Source organism: Haliotis rufescens, unplaced genomic scaffold (genome assembly GCF_023055435.1).
Source record: "Haliotis rufescens isolate VD_foot unplaced genomic scaffold, xgHalRufe1.0.p SCAF_47, whole genome shotgun sequence".
In the NCBI taxonomy this organism is placed as follows: domain Eukaryota; kingdom Metazoa; phylum Mollusca; class Gastropoda; order Lepetellida; family Haliotidae; genus Haliotis; species Haliotis rufescens.
Window position 1 is genome coordinate 1,137,800 of NW_025964190.1, and position 21,698 is coordinate 1,159,497.

General features: G+C 39.9%; 2 pseudogenes; one reads left to right on the plus strand and one right to left on the minus strand.

Moving 5' to 3' along the window:
- Window positions 1-43: 43 nt before the first annotated feature.
- On the plus strand, window positions 44-2,765 carry LOC124151257 (annotated as a pseudogene).
- A 5,733-nt stretch (window positions 2,766-8,498) lies between these two features.
- Window positions 8,499-10,798, minus strand: LOC124151255 (annotated as a pseudogene).
- Between the last annotated feature and the right edge of the window lie 10,900 nt (window positions 10,799-21,698).

The following is a 21,698-nucleotide window of genomic DNA, read 5'->3' on the forward strand; positions in this document are numbered from 1 at the left end:
ACTGCCCCTGGGTAGACTTAAGACAAAAATTATAGGAAGAAAGATGGCGGAGGTTGTTCGCCTCATGCGTCGCCTAAGGGCTAAATAGGACAAAACAGTAATTCATCGGACATTTCGAGATCGATTCAACCCTCTTGATCTGTACAACGACGAAGAGCTCTTTGATAGATACAGATTTCGTCGTTCTACCATTTTTTTCATCGTTGGCTTAATCGGTGATGAACTGGCACACCCCACTCAGCGTTCACACAGTCTCCCACCCATTATTCAGGTTTTGATTTTCCTTCAGTTTGTTGCCACTGGGGCTTTTCACTTATTAGTTGCTCAGTCGTTCTGTATCAGCAAAGCAACAGCCGGCAGGTGTGTCCGACGAGTGGCAGAGCTACTCTGTAGGCTGTCGTCTCGTTTCATCGCTTTCCCGACAGGCCAGAGATCACATGACGTAAAACGTGCCTTCCATGCTATTGCCGGTAAGTAATACACCCAAAATTGACATTTGAGCATTAACATAACACTCTGAATATACACATACACGATAAGGACACATAGTGTTTTCGCCGAGTTTCCGAAGTCAGCCATTTTGATCTAAAATTAGAACACGACACTGGTGCCACCTATAACTTACTTTACCGTATTCGTGCTAAAAGTGATGAAACTACATTGCTCTGCTTCAGTTCCACAAGCATGCTCAGATCACTGCTAATATTTAATGAATTACTTTATTTAGGATTTCCAAATGTGCCTGGCTGTGTTGACGGCACACAGGTCAAAAGCCAATCGCCAAAGGTCAACGAGGCTGACTTTGTCAACAGAAAGGGATTTCATTCTCTGAATGTTTAGGTACTTGAAATAACAAATGGTGTTTGTTTTAAAAAATGATTTTTCGTAATTGAAAAATGTCCATAAACATTGAATTCATACTACAGTACAGGTCGGATTATGGCATTTATGTTAACTGAATAAAAAACAATGTGCATGTTCACAATGACAAATAATTTATTAATACACAAATAAATACAAAGCTTTCAAATGGATGTGTATGTAATTTCTAGCATCTGCAATACTAATTTGACAATACCCAAAACATATGTTTTGGTAAATTTGATACAAAATCCGCAAAATAATGGGTGTACATACAGGTACAGGCTGAGATTTCATTAAACAAATACAATACATCCCAGAATTTGCTTTTGCTTCAGACCGTTGAAAAATATGTTTTTTGCTTACGCTTCAGACTGTTGAAAAATATGTTGCCTGACACAAAATAAATGTTAAAGGATGTTTTAAAACTGACAAACAAGATAATTTTCCATTCTCCCACCAATCATTCATATCATCAAATATTATCATAATACAGATTGTATATTTCTTTTACATAGATGGTTTGCAACCCCAACTGGCCTGGATCATGCCATGATGCCCGCATATATCAGGGAGAGTAAACTCTGCGATAATTTGGAAAATGATAAGTATTTGAGGGTTAAGTGAGGGTTAATCATAAGAGATCTTGTCATTCTAGGTAGTGCAAAACAATTAATTCAATACCTTTTACATGGGGCAATACATGTTGCATGTTGGTCGATGTAGTGTGAGTCAGATACTGGACATTTTACAGAGCTATTTTGGATTTACAAAATCCACATCAATCTAACATAAATGCATTTCATTCAAGAGTGCACTCCCTTGATGTATTAAAAAACAGTTGTATTTTATGTGAGCTTCTTTCACTCCAAATCCTCAGATTTTGCTTCTGAAATACTGTAAAGTTCACCAATATATTTTACATAAATTTCATAAACCAGGATATGATGTTGATGTTGATCTAAAATAGTGTTATGTCTCTATGGCACATATCATGATTTATGATCAATCTGGGAATATTGGAATTTAAGACATCCTTAACATACAGTAAACAATACCCCTGCAAATTAGAATGTAAGTATGTTTCCAATAGACACTTTGCAAACATTAATACATGTGGTCAATGATATTACCCACATGGTAAACCTACATACATATACTCTACATACATATATCCAACTTTACAAGATATTCTGTGACCCAATATGAATTCTTTATCCATATCCTTAGAAAATCAGTAAAGGTTTCCCTCAAATGTCAACCATACTAAAAAGATTTCTATGAATATAAGCATCTACATTCAGTGTTGACTCAAGTCCAAAACATCCCAAAAGACAAAGACTAATTACTATGAACATGAACATTTATGATGACTACATTACCAAGTTTCTTGTCAAATTCATTTCATATTTTGAAATTGTAGGTAAAATTGGGCTCTTATCATAGTTGTCCTTTCTGAACTAAAGTTTAAAAACATATGAAAACAAATTGCACATATATATATTTCAGTTGTTCATGATAGATTCCTGCTGGGTGACTCTGGGTAACCCTGTAGACGATACCTGATGACTCGAGCTCCCTACCACAACACTGGCAATATCAGACACAGAGACAGATACAATTATTCTCTCTGCAGAACACGTGTTCTGATTGAACAAACTTTCGGTTTTTTAAAGAGGCGATTTCCTTGTCTATCTTTGGGACTGAGAACCAATCCAACCAGAGCATGTAAATATGTTGTTTCCTGTGCAACTTTACATAATATAGGAATTTTGAAACAGGTTATAGTAATTAATCATGTTGATGAGTTGTCAGTTCAGGGTCCAGATCAGCAACAGCAGCAGTTTCGGAGAAATGATGGTTTGGGCATAAGAGACCACATTGCCCAGAGCTACTTCAGTTAGAAAAAAACACACAACCTAAATCAGTCTAGCAGGTGGGCACAGTAGAGACAATTTAAGGATAACAACTTATTCATTTACTGCAAAGGCGACATGTCCGAATAGATCAATCAAGGGTGAATAATGAACATGGTACAGAATAATTATTGTTGATGGAGGATTAACAGTATCAACAATTTCATGTCACAGAGATTAACAGAGAGTATCTTTGAATTACTTCTTTCAGTGGCATTCAGAAGTTGGTGTGATGAAGTAAGACGAGTTCTATGGATGAACAACTTCTGTATTACAATTAGTGCGACGTTTCGGTGTAGATCCTAACACCTTTATCAAGCAAGTGATGAATAGTGCTTACTTACTTATATTGGAGATTTTACGTGCGCTTTCCGACTGCAGCGTATTTCGCACACGGGCCCGGCCAAGCCATTTAATGTCTTTCCGAAAAAGGGGAAAAAGTTGTTTGGCAATCCAGTAGGGGTGTTTTAGTGGTATATTTTGAGATTTGGAAAAAATGCCAAGAGGGTTTGGGGGGCGAACTAAGGGACCTGAGTATGGAAGTTAGTTAGTTTGATTATGTGGTTTGGTTTTGGTAGTTTATTGGGGTTTTAAATGCGATTTATTAGTCCTGTTTTGATTAAGTATGCGCCTAAGGCTTTGAATTTTTCTATTTTATTTTGTGGGTTTAGGATTGCTTCTAGAGTAAGAGCCTTATTTAGATTTAGGGTGGTTTGTAGTGTAGTTCGGTGTGTTAGGTAGTGGGTGCAGTGTATGAGTGCGTGTTCTGGGGTTTCTTGTTGTTTGCAATGTTGGCAGGTTCCTGTTGCGTGTTTTCTTATTATTTTGAGGTTGTTATTTAGGTTGGTATGTCCTTTTTGGAGTTTAGTAATTACTCTGTCGATTTTTTGGACGGATGTAGCATTTTTGGTTTGGTTAGGGGTTTTTTTTAGAACCTTTTTGCTTTGGCGATTTGAGTTTTGATATAGATTATGCCATTTTTGGTGATTTTTTGTTTGTTGACACTTTTAATTTCTGATTTGGAGATGGGTAGGTTTAAGCTTATTTCTGAGATTTTAAGGGATAGTTTAGCTGCTTTATCAGCGTTTTCATTGCCGTATATTCCTACGTGGGCGGGGATCCAAATGAATACTATTTGTTTGCCTGCCTTAGTTAAATCGTTTGAGCTTTTTAGTATTTGATTTATTAGTTCAGGGCGGTTTTTGGTGTTTTTATTTTGGAGGGCTTGTAGTCCACTGAGCGAGTCGGTAAGTATTAGGATTTTTGTTTTGTTTTTTAGATTGTTGATTATGAAGGGCTGAGGCCATGCCCATTAGTTCGGCCGTGAATATTGATTGATTGTTTGGGAGTCGGTAGGATTGTGTGGCTTTAGTCGGTTGTGTGATGTGGACTCCGAAACCTGTGTGTTTGGAGATCGGATTTGAGGATCCAATTTTCATGTATGTATGCTAGTGTGGTGGTTTTTGCTATGTTTGGGTCGGTTTGTTTATTTATTGTGCTAGCTAGTGTTATGTCTATTTTGGGTGTTTTAAGTTTTCGGAAGAATTTATTTGAATTTTTACAGTTTTGTTTATTTGGTGTTCATTTAAGTAATTGGTTATTCTTTGGGATATTGGAGTGAGTAGAGGGTGTTTTCGAGCTAGGGCTTGGTTTTTGGGGCTGATATGTTTGTTTATTAGGTTTTGAATTTGGGGGTTGGATTGAGACGCGGCCCAGAAATTTAGAGTTAATTGTTCCCTACGTAGATTTAGTGGCATTTTCCTGTTAAGACCTGGAGTGAAGTGTAGGAGGTGCCATGTTGAGTGCGTGTTATTAGTTTTAGAGCCTGATATTGGATTGAGTCTAGTTTTTTGCTTAGAGATTGGTTTAGGGTGTCGTATATGGCACATCCGTAGTCTATTTTAGATCTAATTAGTGATATATAGAGTGAGAGGAGGGTGTCTTTGGAGGCCCCCCAGTTTGAGCCAGTAAGGCACCTTAGCGTATTTAGATCTTTGCTACATTTAGTTATTAGATTATTTATGTGAGCGTCCCAGGAGAGATGTTCATCGAAAATTAGTCCTAAGAATTTAGTTTGTTTTAGGAATTGGATTGGTTTGTTGTTTAGCTGGAGTTTTGAGGAGGCGGGTTTCATGTTTTTGTGTTTAAATACTATTCCTGTAGTTTTTTCCGAGTTAAGGGAGAAGCCCCATTTGTCAGCCCATTGCTGTATTTTGTTTAGAGATTTTTGAAGTAGGTTTGGGGCCATTTTAATGCTTTTTGTGCGGATCCAGAGGGCTCCATCATCCGCGAATTTAGATGTGTTTATTTTAGGGGATAGGCCCTCGAATAGATCATTTATCATTTTATTGAAGAGTGTGGGGCTGAGGATACTGCCCTGGGGAGTGCCATTTTCTAGGGGACATTGGTCCGATAGCGTTTGGTCTATATCCACGGTTATTTTACGATTGTTTAGGAAGTCCTGGATGTAGTTTATTATTTGACTTTTGAGTCCTATTTTTTGTAGTTTTTGTTTTAGCCCGTCGTGCCATACCACGTCGAAAGCTTTGGAGAAGTCTAAGAAGATGCCTGTAGTATATTGTTTGCTGAGTTGTCCTGTTTTAATGTCCTGCTCTAAACGGGCGAGGTTATCTACGGTTGAGCGGCCAGGAGTGAAACCACTTTGATCTGGGTTTATGATGTTATTTTGAGTTAGGTAATCTGTTGTAATCTGTTTTTAGCCATAGATTCCATTACTTTACATAAGTTTGAAGTTAAGGAAGTTGGTCTATAGGAGTTGATTAGCTGATTACCCGATTAGCTGGTTTATTAGGTTTAGGGATTGGTATGACTAAGGCCTGTTTCCAGGGAGTAGGTACTTGCCGTTTTGATAGATGAGATTGTATGGTTTAAGTAGTGCCTGGAGTAGTTTAGGGGGGAGTTTTTTAATTATTTGGTAGGAAGTTAGGTCCAATCCTGGCGCTGTGCCCTTTTTCCTGTTTTGGATGACGTAGAGTAGCTCCTCCATTGTGTAAGGGTGGTTTATTTCTAGGTTGTCATTATTTGGTTCTTTGGTGTATTTGTTTTCTGTTTTAAGTTTATCTTGAAATTTTTGGCTAAAGTTATTGTTGCTGCTTACGGCCGAAGAGTGGTTGGCGAGGTTATTTGCCTTTTCAGCGGGGTTTGTTGAATTATTAATGTTAGGTGGATTTTGCGCCAGACCGTTCTTGTGTCTGTACGGTTATTTATTTCTTCACAGAATTTTTTCCAGTTTCTGGTTTTAGATATTTTGACTAGACTTTGAACTTGGTGGTTTAGTTCGTTAGCTATTTTTAGATGTTTAGAGTCGCGTTTGGCTTTATTGAAGGCCGATTTGCGTTTACGTCTAGTTTGTTCTATTTCCTCGTTCCACCATGGTACTGCAGGTTTGCCTGTTTTAGTTGTTTTAAAAGGGATTGAGGTTTTGGCTGCTTTTATTTTGTAATCTGTTAGGTTTACAGTAGATTTCTGGATCATTATTTTCTAATTCGTTTAAATAAGCCTGATTGCAGATCACTTAGTCCCAGTTAGCTTGGTTATAACGGAATTTTGGTTCTTGATTTTCTGTTTGTATTGGTACGTTTGTATCTCCTATGGTTATGTTTATGGGGAAGTGATCACTACCTAGTGGGACATCGTGTACTTCCCATTGAGTACTTTGGGCTAGATCTGCGGTGCATATAGTTAGGTCGATAGCCGACATTTTTTTGTTAATCTTATCGTACCTCGTGGGTTGGTTGTTATTTAGGAGTACTAGGTCGTTTGTTTCTATCCATTCGGAGATTAATTTGCCATGATTATCTATTTCATCATTTATGCTCCATGTAGGATGGTGAGCGTTAAAGTCTCCTAGGAATATAGTGGATTTGTTGCTTATTTGGAGTAGCTTATTTAGATCCTCAGGTTGGACTTTTTGTTCTACCCAGTGGTATATATTAATGATGTTTATCTTTTTGTTATTTAATGTGATTTGAATGCCGTTAGATTCTAGGTTTGGCGTGTCCATATTTATTTCTTCGTAGTTTATATATTCCCTGACGTATATAATCAGTCCTCCTGCGGCTCTACCTGTTTTTGGTTTAGCTCTGTCTGTTCTAACTGAGTTATAGTTCGGTAGTGTGAATTTGGATTTTTTGGAGAATTTAGTTTCCTGAATACAAGCAATATGTGGGCCTTTATCTCGTTTAAATTTAGCTTTTAGTTCATGGCCGTGGGAGGTGAGTCCGTTGGCGTTCCACTGAAATATATTTAGTCCTTCCATTGTTGGGGTCGGGTGTTTGGTAATTTTGGTTTTAGTTTTATTTTACTTGGTGAGTTCTTTTAGGTGGAGGCTAAAGAGGAAGAAGGGGAGATTGGTTAAGTATAGATTGAATGCTACTTTGTGGAAGGATTTCATGCTTGCGTTTGGTGAGTTTTGACTATGCATGTAAGCTAGGAGTAAAGTGAGACTATTTAGGTTTTTGAAGGTAGTTTCATTTGTTTTAGTTGGAGTAGCTTTGATTGTTTCTTCTGTTGTTGAGTACTCTTCTTCATCAGTTAAGTTAGATTTAGCTGTTTGGGTTTCCATAGGGGTGGCTTGCGGTGTGGAGGGTTGTGTTTGGGCTTGCGGGTTGGGCGTAGCTGTGGATTTAGTGTTTGTGTTTTTTTTGTTGTGCTTGCTTGTGGCTGAATGTTGTTGCCTTGTGGGCTGTAGAGTGTTTGGGTGAGGGTTGTGTTGTGGTGGTCGTTTTGTGGTTTGTTTGCATGCGGGTGTTGATGTTGTGGCTATGTGAGGTATGGGAGAGTTGGTGGGTGGTTGTATGGCTGCATGTGTGTGTGAGGTGGGTGCGGTTTCTATGTCGTCGTCCCAGACAGAGCTTGCGGTTATGGGTGTGGTGTTTGTTTGAGGGATGGTGTTTGGGTGCGGTGTAGGGAGAAGTGGTTTTGATGCGGGTGATGCAAATTTTCGTGTTTGGATTTTGGCCGTTTCTATGTTAATGTGTTTGTTGGCCTGCTGGGTGAGGGTGTGTCTGTGTGGGCATTGGTTTGAAAGTGAAGATGCACCAGGATGTGCATGTGCCTGTGCAGTCTGTTTGTGCGCATTTTTTTACATTTAGTTTTTTTAAATGTGCATTGGGAGGCTGTGTGAATAGTGCTAAACAACGTATGTATATATATTTATTGACATCAAAGTTTATACAGTAAATTGATTGGTGGACACAGAGAGCTGATTGGAAGCCAGTGGATGACTAATGAACACAGAGTCAACAAGCAGACTGATAGAGATAATGGAAGCCAGTGGATTAATTGGATGGACATAGGGGTTTAGCAATTAGGTGATGGTAAGCAGGCGGGATGTAATAGCCTTGGTCTCTGTTCATTGCTGGCTGGATCCTTTTGATGTAGATGGCTTCTAGGAGTTTCCTGATTTTGTAGTCTGATTGATTGTTGGCCAGGATCTTGATGTTGTTCCACTGGATGTTGTGGTCGGGGTTGGTTTGGGTGTGGTCGGCGATGGCTGATTTTGAGTCCTTTTTTTGTACTGAGGTCTTGTGTTCTTTTATTCTAATGGGTAGGGGCCTGGATGTTTCTCCTACATAGGAGTCGCCACAGTCACATTGTATGTGATATACGGCACCAGCTTGGTCTTCTTTCTTTAATGTAGAGGGCTTGCCATTGGCACTGAGGATGTTCTGGATTGTCCTGCCTCTCTGGAATACTGTATCAATGTTGGCGTGGTGTTTGAGCAGTCTGTGGGGGGTGGGGGGTGATAGGTGAAGTATGGAGGGTGGTTTCTTCTATGTCCGTCATGTTGATTTCTGTGATGATAGGAGACAGCGGGGATCCCATTGGAAGGCCATGTGTCTGTTGGTAGATCTTTTCTTGCCAGGTGAAGTAGGTGGAAGTAATGCAAGAGGTTATACGTTTGATGATACTGTCTATAGATAGATGGGTGTCTAGGTCCGGGTATACTGCTTCTATAGCAAGATAAGCACCATCACCGAGCCAGGCACACTCGTCAGCTATGATGTGGAAGATCTCGTCACAAATGTACCCAGAGACGAAGCCCTATCCATCCTCAGAAGAAGAATAGAAGCAGTATACCCGGACCTAGACACCCATCTATCTATAGACAGTATCATCAAATCAATTTACTGTATAAACTTTGATGTCAATAAGTATATATACCTATGTTGTTTAGCACTATCCATCACTTGCTTGATAAAGGTGTGAGGATCTACACCGAAACGTCGCACTAATTGTAATAAAGAAGTTGTTCATCCATAGAACTCGTCTTACTTCATTTTTGAATTAGGTAAAAAAAATATGAAATTGGTAATAAAGGGTGATGAGATTCTCAGCTTTCTTATAAAAAAGTTAAACTATCCCATTGTGTTGTTCACACATATCATACCTCTAGCATAACTATGTGACATGGTTTATTGTGTCAATGTCATGTCATGATTCATCTTCTTACAAGATGATATGTGACCTCCATATAAGCATGGCATTTGGTTTTAGCCATCAATTTGTTTTCAATTAATTGCATCGAGAGACAAAACATCTTATGGACATGTAAGTTCAGTTTTACCTTCAGTATATATGCCCCTTCAATACCACATAGACTTGGTCTTCCCTCCATACTGTCCAGCACCAACTGCTCTGGCAGGGTAGGTGAGGCTGGACGAGGACCACCATTTGTTTGGGGTTGCACTGAAGCACTCCTCTTTGCCTTTGCTAATAATATTTAAAAAAATATTTCCACCACAATAAACAGTTTCAGATTCTAGGAATAAACTGTGTTCCAAATGTCTTAAGGATATCTTGTTGACTTGTATAAAGAATAATTTATTCTAAAAAGCTGATGAAATCAGACAATTTCCTAATGACAGATGGTTCTGTATCAAAATCAATGAAGAGAACATTATCCAATATTAATGGTTATTGGTGAAGTATTACAGCCATAAATCCTAATATAATTGTTTAAAAAAAGTCAGATACTGATTATTTTGTCACAAATGAGTTTTTCATAATCTGTATGCTCTGTTTGGATGGTCAGTAGGTTGGACTTACATATACATTTAGTATATGGGATGTAGTTGTGTGTAAAATTGATTATTTAATTACCTTTCTGCTTAATATTTTGATACTTCTTTTTCACTTCTACAATCGACCGATTTCCGGAAGTGCCTCTTCTGTAAAAATGAAAAAAATAATCATAACAATGGAGGATACTGAAGTCATTGTTCAAGATAAATATTACATTTCATTTCATAAAACTTTCCATTGATTATTACTTTATAAATCTTATTGTGATCTTAACATGCTCAAGGTTATTAACTTGTAGGAGGGTGTATTCAACAGCATTCAGAAGAACCAAGTATCCCCCGGTAGTCAATTTACCTGTCAAACCATCATCCCTTATTATGATAAGTATTAATTTAAGAATAAGAGGGGGAATGGTGCTGGCCATTGTTTGATGTCAATGACACAAAAATAAACATGAAATTTGATTGCAACACGTGTTTGCGTTATTTTTTCAAATTATGATGGCCTTGCCTTATCTGTAAATATGGTCTGTAACAATGTAATGATATTGCCTCCTGGTTTTTGCGAGAGAGAGAAAAAGCAAGGACATAAGGTAGTTCCACTGCTGTACACCCGTATACACCAGCTGTAAATCAGCTGTAAAACGACGTAGCTTTGCATAATAGATAACCGCAAATATCGTTTCGACGACCATAAGAACAGTATATGTCTTTACATGGGTAGGATGTTGATACAAATTTTGCAAGCAAAGATAACTTTCGATCTGTAAATTTGCAGTAAGTCAGTGTTTTACTCACGAGTTTAGTATGCTCGAAATCTCTTCCCAAAGCTTGATTTTTCGCTGTCCGGTCCGCTGACATCCGTCTAGCTTTCCAAACAGAATGCCCCCCCCCCCCTTTTCGAAACCTCCTCCACCAACAGGACCTCTTCTTCGTTAGACCAATTCACCTTTCGTTTCTTGTCATCCATGGTTGACAGCTGTCACACGCGACACGCGACACGCGACAGCTGTGTTTACAAACAACACGGATTTCGCATCTCCATTCACTGAAGAGTTCAAATGATTACCATAGTACGGTTTAACGTGCGCGCGTCCCTATGGCGACGGTCTTAGACTTAGACTTAGCTAAGATTTTGCTAAGACCGTTTCAAGTCTTAGACCGAACTTAGCTGAGCAAAATCTTAAAAACTTAAGACAAAATTCGTGCTTGGCAAAATTTGAGCTAAGACCACTTTCATGATCCCGGGGCCTGGTCCCTAAGATTGTGATGGATGATATATGTCCATGTATATCCAAACAAAGTTAGTTGGTAAGACTTGAATTAGATTCGAAACATGATGTATATCTGTGTCATACTTGGTCCGGGTAGCACTACAATTGATCGTTCAAACTTTATTTTTGAAAGCTCTACACTGCTTATATTTAAACTGTTCATGTGAGTTAGAACATAGTTATCACATATTTGCACATTGATTTTCAAAACAACATTGACAAAACGCATCCGTAATGTTTACATTCTAAGCTATGGAAAATAAAGTTCCAAATTGGCAGAAAATATGAAAATTCGAGCTCCTCAAAGATTATTTCGAAAGTGGGACGGGATGTAGAGCTTTCGAACTTTTAATCTTTTCTAAACAGATTTCGGAACTTAGAAGTAGGAAGTGGTTCAGAGCTTTTCAGCTTTCAAAGTTTCAAGGATGAAGTTGTCAAGTGTTACCCGGACCCAACTCGTATCTCTCCAGCCAATTTAGTTTAGTTGTCACTTTAGGCTGCCTCTGTGGTCTAGTGGTAGAGAGTCCGCCCGAAGAGCGCAACGTCCGGGGTTGGATCCCCGGCTGTGTCATACCGAAAGACATTAAAATATGGTGCTTGTTATTACCCTGTCTGGCGCTTGACATTAAGGGGATAAGACAAAGGACTGGTCTGCTCGCAGTGAATATATTGTGTCTGTGTGGGGTATTCATGTTAAACTGAGGCATAGTATCTCAGTGGGCTGGCACTATAAGAACAGCATTAGTTAGGACTAGTTCAAGCAGCCACACACACACGTGCATGCACGGTGCTATATAAGTGCAATAATCTTGGACGCGATTGGACACAGGTTACTCACAAGAGTGAGTGAGTATGGTTTTACGCTGCTTTTAGAAATATTCCAGCAATGCCACGGCCGGGGACACCAGAAATGGCCTTCAAACATTGCACCCATGTCGGGAATCGAACCCGGGTCTTCGGCGTGACGAGCGAACGCTTTAACCATTAGGCTACCCAACCGCCCCGTTACTCACAAGAATCACTATGGGGTCAGAATATCAGGACAGCAGAAAGTCTTTATGCTCAAATGAACAACACGAGGTTACACAAGTGTGATAAAGGTATGGTAAAACCGGTATAATCTTGACCTCTGGCATTTACTAACGATGTATGTAACCGTAAGGCCACGTCACAGCCGCCCATTTAGCGGACACCTGGTGTTATCACTTGAACTGTTGCAGTGATGCTTGTGTTTGAAACTGTTGTGTCTGCTTAGACCTGTCCCAGGCGTGCTCTGTGTGCGAAGGTCAGGACTCATGACTGGCCATTGCATTTTGGTGACGGTATGCTGCTGGAGGTCGTCAGTTACGATACGTGCACGGTCGACACGGGCGTTATCGTCTTGAAAGCCGTGAACCAGCATTGCGCGCAGACGGCACACCTATTGGCGACAGTATGTTGTCTGGATAGAACTGTAGAATATGCAGTGGCATTCTGGCAGTGAGTGTGATATCAACCCATATCATTTCAGATCCAACCTAAAATCTATCGTGTTGTCTTACGTTGACGTTCACAAGACGTTTGTTAGGACGCCTATAGACACTGGACACATATAGTCCTGTGCGGGGCCGATCATTTACATTTTATGTCTGCAGAATCCTGTTCCAAAGAGGCAAGGAACATATTGGCTAGATCTGGCTGACTTCTATCAGGCATGTCAATATCCCATATCACAATATCACAAAACGACGCATTCCCTTTCTGATCACAACTTCTAGAATGAACCTTGACGAGAGAGTATGCGTTACTGTGGGTAAGGAAATTCAACAATACGCATGGCTCAGAGCGATTTGACGACCTTTTGCTGAAAGGTCAAAATAAAAAATGAACTCTAGCTACGTGCACGGAGGAATTGCATAGTCCAGGCAACGTGCTATGTTTCGGGTGTGTTGGTAAAAATTAATAAAACATGAGTGCATGTGCATGTGAGTCTTCTAAAGTCACATTTAAGAAATAAACGACAAGTGGGAGTTGTTTATCGTACAATAAAACAGTGCTTGGAGAATAAACTCGGGGCGTACATATAGGGTGTGTTTTTTCTCCATGCAGTGTTTTATTGTACGATAAACAACGGTTACGATGTGAGGTATCACATTTACAGCCACATTAAATATGTTTATAAAATATCATAAAATATAAGTTTCAAGTTCAAGCGAGTTCATTCAGATTTGTTTTGAATCTGAAGTGCACTGTGCGAATTATTGAAAGTTGCACTGCTGCCAAAATCCCTCTCAAATCCCTTTTTGACTGCATATTTGGTTCGGTATTTACAACAGCTATAGTTTAAAAGTTGCTAGATTCTGTCGCTTGCATAGGGTAACCTGATTAACATCTTCATCATTTTGTTGAGAGCGTTTTCACCACGAGGTTCTTTACCATACCATGAACCTTCAACTGGCACCCTTCTCAGTGGATACTGCAAAATATGCAGAACATTCTGAATTTAATTTGGACGTATCAATAAGAAAATTTGATTGTTTTGTTGGGTTACACACTAGGTTCTTTCACGTACCGATTTCTGTACACGTAACAATAGAACAATTTTTCATTGTGAAATAAACCACGCTTCGTTCTTGATTGTTCTTTGCGATTTAGTGCGTCGGTATCTTGTATTCCCTGATAAAAAACAGCACATAAACATAAAACAAACAGCAGCGGACACTGAGGCAGCACCACGACTTAATGATGGACGTGCAGCCAGGCAATTCAAGTACATAAAACTACTGTGCTACCTGCATGGACCCCTGCAGGACTTACACCATTACACCCTTAAGTCATTGGTGATTATGGACACTCAGCCAGAGATTAAACCTAATAAATATTCTTCGAATAAAACACTGGTATACATAACAATAATTGAATAACGCAGGCTTACACACCCATGTAGGGACACAATAATTTTACACTACTTCAACCCCTATCAACTAACAATCTTAGTTAATTGTCAAATACTAGCAGTTTATAAAAAATACATAACACTCCACATTCAATTTTATCAATTATTCAATTTTTTTTTTTCGAAAAAAACAATCATTAAAGGTGCTCATATCTGATTAAAAGGATCCCTTATGGGTGAAAATTCAAAATATTTATTCCTCATGATGGAAAAATTAACACAGTCAAGAAGAACATGCTTGCCCTTGATTATGTCATCATAAGGGAAACAGAATGGAAGATCCTCAACTTTTAATAAAAGTTCATGTGTACACGACATCGGTATAATATGACCTCTTCAAGTCTGATTGACAACCCAGGTAGGGGTAACCGATATTTGGTTTGATTTCGTGTAATTTATCAATATCTACTTGGGTGTCTCACTTTTGTTACAGACCCGTGAAGATCCGGGTTGGAATAGGTCTTTAATAACCCCTGCTTGCCGTAAGAGGCGACTACGGGATCGGATGGTCAGGCTCGCTGACTTGGTTGATGCATGTCATCGATCCCAATTGCGTGGATCGATGCTCATAATGTCAATCTTTGGATTGTCTGGTCCAGACTCGATTAGTTACAGACCACCGTCATATACCTAGAATATTGCTGAGTGCGGCGTTAAACAACAAACAACAACAACACCTCTTTTACATGAGATATCGGATGTAACATCTTATCACGGGTTTGTACTCACTGTACGGGATAAGTGATATCACAGATTTGTTGAGTGCTGCTTTTGCTCCACAATGCCATTTAGTAAGTGGAAAAAATGTAACATTTTGGATAAAACTTTCTTAGTAAAGTACAGATTCTATTACTTTCTTGGGTTGAGTCCCATCCCAGAGTGAGGCACCTAATCGCCAGCACACAAAGTCAGCGACCTAACCCACTCAGGATCCAGCAAACTGTTCGACAACTGGTTGTCTAGATGACAGACTTTGTGTCCCCCTTTCTAAATGGCATTGTGTATTCATAGTTTTCGGCCAAGTGAGGCGTGCCAATTTACACTCCTTAGAGGGGTTCATAAAGTATGTGATCTAGACTTCCAGTTGTCGGAATTTCAGTTTGTGGAAGCCTCGGTAGTGTGCTGGCGATTAGGTGCCTTACTCTGGGAGTGTGGATTCGAATCCCGGATGGTCTTTATCCCCATTAGAGTATCTAATATATTATGCATATTTACCTCCAAATGAAGAACATCAAACCGTTATTTCTGTTGTAACTCTTGCAGCACACACGCTACCATTGTATCTCTGGAGATCATTGCCTTGTGATGTCATACATGGGGATTGGAGGAAAGGCCTGCAAGGGTATCCACGATACAGTATCTGTCATCCAGGGATATTTACAGATACTGTCTTCTTGAATGATGAGACTAAATGGTCTTTCAATTTTGTACATGCTACACGTTTTCGGTCCCCAAACATTAATGTGAAGGTTCAGTATGTGACACTCTTTTTGTGTTTGGTCATGGAGTTCTTACTGGTGTAAATATAAGACCTCTTCAAAAGCGTACATTACAGGCGTGAAGAACGTAACATCTCACCTTCATTCTCATGCCAGCTACATCTGGTATTGCTCCATTATATAACACGATTTCACAAAAACGTATGCCATCGTTGAATGATACGATAGGTCCCTTTCTTGCTTCGACTTTTATAAATGTATTAAACACGTTGGTCCGCAAAATATAACATAACTTTACCTACCTTGATTTCGTCATGACTCAAATACACTATTACGTGTCTCGCCCAATGTTCGTACCTATTGAGCGCGGGACATATCAGACACTATACTAAGCTGGCTTAAAAGGGTATGGCACACTGTATACCATTTATGTTCAAACACACTCTGTGCTCATGCACTGATATATTCAAAGGGAAGTATTCAGTGTGTTCCTAGACGTGTGTGGCATTCTCTGCAATAAGCCGCTTATAAAGCGAACAAGAATTAACAATACACCAGCGTGTTCATATATTTAACGTCGACAGTTTACACAATCCAAAATGTAATAACTTTACACCTCCTGACTCCAAGTCTGTGACACAACAGGCGTCCTTGCAGTTGGTTCATGTACAAAAGTGAATAGATGGGAATACAATAGATGCCCTGGCAATGGACCACTGATTTCATTCAATACATCTGCCATTTATTATATCACTCCAACAAATTAAGTGTATTCACTATTCATCGACAAGAGGCGTTCAATAGAAATAGTGTCTAGTAGCACAGTACAATTTGATATAGTGTACGGACGGAGCGCTATTGCATATTGGGCTGAAATACCTGAATGTGTCCTACCCATAAAGATCCGGGTAAGAATATAAATCCCCAGCAACCCATTTGTCATAAGAGACTAACGGGGTCAGACTCGCTGACTTGGTTGATGCATGTCATTTTATCCCAGTTGCGTATCTTGATGCTCTTGATGCTTACTGGATTGTCTGGTCCAGGTTTTTAACAGACCACCGTCATACAGCTGGAATTGTATTGCGTGTGGCGCTAAAAAACATCAACAATCCGTTGTCTGTCCATACCCCAACTGTCAACGGTGCACGGAATGTAATTTCGGGTTGATCTCTCCTGCAAAAAATGTGTTCACATCTTTTGAGGTACGAAGGAGCATGCCTTTCTTAAGAAGAATTTAAAGATTCTAGCTCAATGGTCCTTTTTGTAGAGTTATAACATTCAAAACCTTAGTCTTGCTTTCCAAATGTTTTATGGTAGAAATTAGGACAACGTTTCAAAATCTGACGCATCAGTCAAAACAATAATGATGCCCGATGCAATTACACTATTGATCAATGTTTCACATGCCAAGGTACGGCAATGGTGTACATCTTGTGTTCAAATTGATACATTTGTGTGTAAGTTTTAATCCTCAGTATTTATGCAGAACATATCTTAATATAAATGATGACACTGACTATACCTCCAGGTGAGCAACTGATCCCTTGTGCTATATTTGTTGGGTCTAAACCTTGTTTGTAAAAAATAGATCTAACCTTAAATGTTATGAAACAAACGATTTTATCGAGTCCCATACTCGCGATCCTTGTGAAATGTGTGTGCGAAACGGATGCCTTACCAACGGCAACCGCGTTAAGATGTGGTGAAATGGGTTTTAACGTCGCGTCCAAGATTATTGCACTTATCTAGCGACGTGAATGCACGTGCGTGTGGCTGCTTGTACTAGTCCGGACTGATGCCGATTTATAGTGCTAGGTCACTGAGATACCGTGCCGCATGCCCCTTAAAGGTGGGTGCCAGACAAGTACCATCCTCATCGTCTTTTTGTATCACGCGGCCGGGGATCGAACCCCACTCTCTGGGCGGACGCTTTACCACTTGACCACAGAGGCGGTCGAACGGCAACCACACTATTAAAGACCGCGGTCAACATCTCTAATGCTTACAAATCCAATTGACATTGCCGGTTGGTGATGTGGTTTCAGATAAACATAACGACCATGACCATGAGTTCGTCATAAACAAATACACTTTCCGAAACGTAGGTGATTATGAAATATCAATGTTATGATCGGACTGCAGCATAATGATGCTGATGTTTGTTGTTTAACGCCGCACTCAGCAATAGTCCAGCTATATGACGGCGGTCCGTAAATAATCGACTCTGGACCAGACAATCCAGTGATTGACATCATGAGCATCGATCCACGCAATTCGTAAAAGTGTGGGACCGGTTGTTCAGGACCCGTTAACTCTGAATCAGCCGTAAACTCTGCTTACGTTTAACCAAATGGTATAGTTGTTTCCCAAATCTATATACGTTGGTTAAATGCCCATTGAGGCAAACACTCCTCCCGACCTCCGTTTGACACTTAACATCTTGGTTACCTTTAAAACGAAATGGCGTTCATCGTTTGGGCAAGCGCCCCTTACATGGTTCCTGAAATTCATATAATGGTCAACACAAAAATGCTACATACGTCAGGTTCAAGATGGATTTTGGTGGTTGTCCGAGTGTCCTTGGCTGCATTGATGAAACGCGTATACGTAGCCAGGCATCGCCCACAGACGGACCAGCTGACGTTAATCGGAAAGGATACCACACTATCACCGTACAGGCAGTGTGTAACTACGAAGGCACGTCTTGTGATATCAGAGTTCTGTCCCTTTTTTGCAATTTTATTCATAGATTCGGACACAAGAATTGAAGGTTTTGCGTAAATGCTCTCAATGAATGCAAATGTGATGTTCCAGACAGCAAACATAGCATTGTTGTTTTTTTAACTTTGCTAGAAACAGTACAAAGAGTCTGTAATGTGTTTTAGATAATATTGCTGAATGAAATTTCTAATCTATAATATTATATCCTCCTATAGTCGAAATGCAATTAATCCATTCTCGACATTTCTTAAAGTCTGATGCTTTATCAATTTTGTAGGAAAATTTATGAATGTGTGTGCTCAATGGACGGGAGACCGTGTGGATCCGGGGTAGTTGGGTCTCCAGCAGCCCATGCTTGTTGTTAAAGGCGACTATGCGTGTCGTGAGAGGCGACTAACGGGATCAGGTGGTCAGGCTCGCTGACTTGGTTGATGCATGTCATCGTATCCCAATTGCGTGGATCGATACTCATGACGTCAATCACTGGATTGTCTGGTCCAGACTCGATTATTTACAGATCGTCGTCATATAGCTGGAATATTGGTGAGTGCGGCGTTAAACAACAAACAACACTTCTTTTACATGAGATCTCGGATGTAACATCTTATCACGGGTTTGTAATCACTGTACGGGATTAGTGATGTCACAGATTTGATGAGTGATGCATTTGCTCCACAATGCCATTTAGTAAGTGGTATAATGTAACAAATATTATATTTGGGATAACACTTTCTTAGTAAAGTACATATTCTATTACTTTATTGGGTTGAGTCCCATCCGAGAGTGAGGCACCTAATCGCCAACACACAAAGCCAGCGACCTAACCCACCCATCCACCTAGGGCTCCAACAAGCTGTTTGACAACTGGTTGTCTAGATGACAAACTTTGTGTACCCCTTTCTAAATGGCATTGTGTATTCATAGTTTTCGGCCAAGTGAGGCATGCCAATTTACACGTCTCACAGGGGAAGATAACGTACATGATCTAGACTAGCAGCCTCGGGTGTGTGCTGGCGATTAGGTGCCTTACTCTGGGAGTGTGGATTCGAATCCCGGATGGTCTTAATCCCCATTAGAGTATCTAATATATTATGCATATTTACCTCTTTCTCAATTGCATTGTGTATTCACTCGTAGTTTTCGGCCAAGAGAGCCGTGCCAATTTACACTCTTCAGAGGGGTACATAAAGTACGTGATCTAGAATAGACTTCCAGTTGTCGGAATTTCTGTTTGTGGAAGCCTCGGGTATGTGCTGGCGATTAGATGCCTCACTCTCGGAGTGTGCATTCGAGTCCCGGATGGCCTTAATCCCCAATAGAGTATGTGTACAAATTTGTATGTGGAACGTTATGTATTTTTAAAAACTGCTAGTATTTGACAATTAACTAAGATTGTTAGTTGATGGGGGTTGAAGTAGTGTAAAATTATTGTGTCCCTGCGTGGGTATGTGAGCCTGCGTTTTTCAATTAATGTTATGTATACCAGTATTTTATTCGAAGAATATTTATTAGGTTTAATCTCTGGCTGAGTGTCCATAATCACCAATGACTAAAGGAAGTAATGGTGTAAGTCCTGCAGGGGTCCATGCAAGTAACACAGTAGTTTTATATACATGAATTGCCTGGTTTCAGGTCCATCATAAGGTTGTGGTGCTGCCTCAGTGTGCGCTGCTGTTTCTTTTATGTTTATGTGTTGTTTCTATCAGGGAATACAAGATGCCTACGCCATAAATCGCAAAGAACAATCAAGAACGAAGCGTGGTTTATTTCACAATGAAACATTGTTCTATTGTTACGTGTACAGAAATATGTACGTAAAAGAACCTAGTGTGTAACCCAACAAAACAATCACGTTTTATTATGCTTGTTTCGCAGTACCCACTGAGAAAGTTGCCAGTTGAGGGTTCATGGTATGGTAAAGAACCTCGTGGTGAAAACGCATTCAACAAAACGATGAAGATGTTCTCATTAAAGTTACTGTAGTATGACATCGGTAGAACAGAAAAGGAAATTAAGCCACACACTTCAGGAGAAAACTGCGCGTTCCACAAGCTTTTCATCAGGTTACCCTATGCTAATGACAGAATCTAGCAACTTTTAAACCATAGCTGTTGCAAATCCCGAACCAAATATGCTGTCAAAAGTCGAAGTATCCACCAATTGGAATGTCGGCATAGGGATTTTGTCAGCAGTTCTACTTTCAATAATTCACACAGTGCACTTCAGATTCGAAGGCGCGTTCGGGTAGCCTAGTGGTTAAAGCGTTCGCTCGTCACGCTGAAGACCCGGGTTCGAATCCTGACATGGTAACAATGTGTGAAGCCCATTTCTGGTGACGCCCGTCGGGATATTGCGCGAAGATGATAAAAGTGGCGTAAAACCAAACTCACTCACTCACTCACTCACTCAGATTCAAAACAAATCTAAATGAACTCGCTTGAACTTGATATTTAATCTCATAGTTCACATGCATTTGTGGATTGTTAGAAATGTTCTCATACATGTTGCTATTTTTTTAAATGCTTCATGAATTCCGTTATTCAGGTTGAGAATGAAATGGTATATTCTCATCTTTCATTGTTTTGATGTTTCCTTTATTGGGGCTCTTCAAGAAAGAGCAAGTTGAACCCCTGTACTTGTCTGCCTTACCGACCTTGACCTGGGTGCTGTGGGGATGGGGGGGTGAGCGGAAGCATGCTCATGAATAATCTTCGAATTTTGTGATAGAGAACAAAGAGTGAGGTATGTCATGAAGTCCCCCAGCTGGAATATTGCTTAAAGCGGCTTAAAGCCATACTCACTCACTCAACATTGCGTCAGATGCTGTGTAATAATGGCGCATCACAAAATGTACGGTTTTCAGCATCATGGGATGCTATGGTATGATAATAATACTAATGTCTCGTGAATACTATAAGGTCATACAAGGCTGTATTGCTCAGATATTGTAGACATGGTAGACAAACACATTTTTGTCATGTCTAAATATGAAAAAGGGGTATTCCATGTCAACATACACAGATGACTTTTCGAACGTATGAAAGAGAGGATTAGACGAGGTACGATTCCTTAAAAACACATATATTTTAGCAAAGATTACAACTTTCAATAATATTTTACTCTCAAAGCACTTACTTGGAAGAATTTCCGATTCGAATCCCCCTGATATGCCACTGAAACTCCATGAATCTTGCGATCCGGGCTCGAATTATAAGTCTTCAGAAACCCATGCTTGCCGTAAAAGGCAATTATGCTTGTCGTTAGAGGCGCCTAACGGGATCGGGTGGTCAGGCTCGCTGATTTGGTTGAAGCATGATACCGATCTCAATTACGTTGATCGATGCGCATGATATCAATAACTGGATTGTCTGGTTCAGACTCGATTATTTACAGACCGCCGTCATATGGGTGGAATATTGCTGAGTGCGGCGTAAAACTACAAACCAGCCAAACCAACCCTGAATCGTACATTATCTCAATAATTCGGATGTAGCCCAATTCGG